The 1,357-nt window shown below is 26.3% G+C and overlaps 1 long non-coding RNA gene across 1 annotated transcript; it reads left to right on the forward strand.

Annotated features, from left to right (window-relative positions):
- Positions 1-451: 451 nt before the first annotated feature.
- On the forward strand, positions 452-929 carry LOC127086349 (uncharacterized). Its single transcript, XR_007789460.1, has 2 exons — positions 452-601; positions 693-929. It is a non-coding gene; the product is annotated as an uncharacterized LOC127086349 (long non-coding RNA).
- The last annotated feature ends 428 nt before the right edge of the window (positions 930-1,357 follow it).

Genomic DNA, 1,357 nt, shown 5'->3' on the forward strand with positions numbered 1-1,357 from the left:
TGCGAGTAAATTTGAATTTTTCATAAAATATGAAGACCATCTTTCAAAATTTGAAATATTAATAATAATAATAATTTTAACATTTGTATTATATAAAGTGAATGATCAATTTTAAATTTTTATTTTTTGTGTCATTTGAAATTCATTTAAACTTATTTAAATATAATATTTTATAAATTTATATCATTTTAACAATTTTAATCCAAATAAATTTTTTTGATCAAATCATCTTAAATTCTCTTAAAAAAAATTACTTTCTCTCATTAAAATATTTCATCCAAACATATTTTTAGTTTTTTCTTGAATTTTGAAATTTTAGAATAAATTATGGTATTTGTTATTGTGTTTTTTTTCTTATGGGTATCAAATAATGTATCTAATAGTATACGCCCCACATTATAGATTTTTTTCTTACTAGTCAAGCCCTTTGGGGCTATATATATAAGTGTTTTACAATCATCACATATATCACACAAACACACATAACACATTAAGTGAAGTGAGTCATATTAAGTTTTGATATTCATCACTACTTAAGAAGCCATGGAGAAGAAATCACTAGCTTGCTTGTCCTTCCTCCTCCTCGTTCTCTTTGTTGCACGTAATTAACTCATCATTCTTGTATATTAATTAATTATTATATAATGCATTTCTTATATTTATGTAATCTAAATTGTATTTGGATGATGCAGAAGAAATAGTGGTGAGTGAAGCAAACACATGTGAGAATTTGGCTGGTTCATATAAGGGAGTATGCTTCGGTGGATGTGACCGTCACTGTAGAACACAAGAGGGCGCAATTAGCGGCAGATGCAGGGATGACTTTCGCTGTTGGTGCACTAAAAACTGTTAAATCCCTTTTCTCCAACACCAACAACACCCATATAGAATACTATAATATAAATAAATAAACAAGTCTTGTTTCTGAATTCTATGTGTGTACTCAATATCGTGTATAACGTGTTTGTTATGCACTTTTATCATATCATATGAAATAAAAAGTAATCAATCATTTCCTTTCCAACATTTCACTACTTATTTTCTTGGATTATATATTTTGTTTCTCATTTTAATTATTATTTTAATTGATTGCTTCAATGCTACTTCCAAAATACGCTTGGTAGGAAGTTTTCACGATCAATTGTTGTTTTAAGACAATCGATTGTCACAATCAAAAAGTTAAAATTTTTCTAAATTAAGATCAAACACTTAAGGATCAAATCCACAATCCTTAAATACTTTAACACGCTCACTCAATCAATATTGTTAATCTTCGCTTGTTAAAAAAATATCTATTAAACATTCTTATGAGAAAAATTAAGATTTTTATTTAATTAACATATTAATTGATTTCTAA

This window comes from Lathyrus oleraceus, chromosome 5 (assembly GCF_024323335.1).
Source record: "Lathyrus oleraceus cultivar Zhongwan6 chromosome 5, CAAS_Psat_ZW6_1.0, whole genome shotgun sequence".
NCBI lineage: Eukaryota > Viridiplantae > Streptophyta > Magnoliopsida > Fabales > Fabaceae > Lathyrus > Lathyrus oleraceus.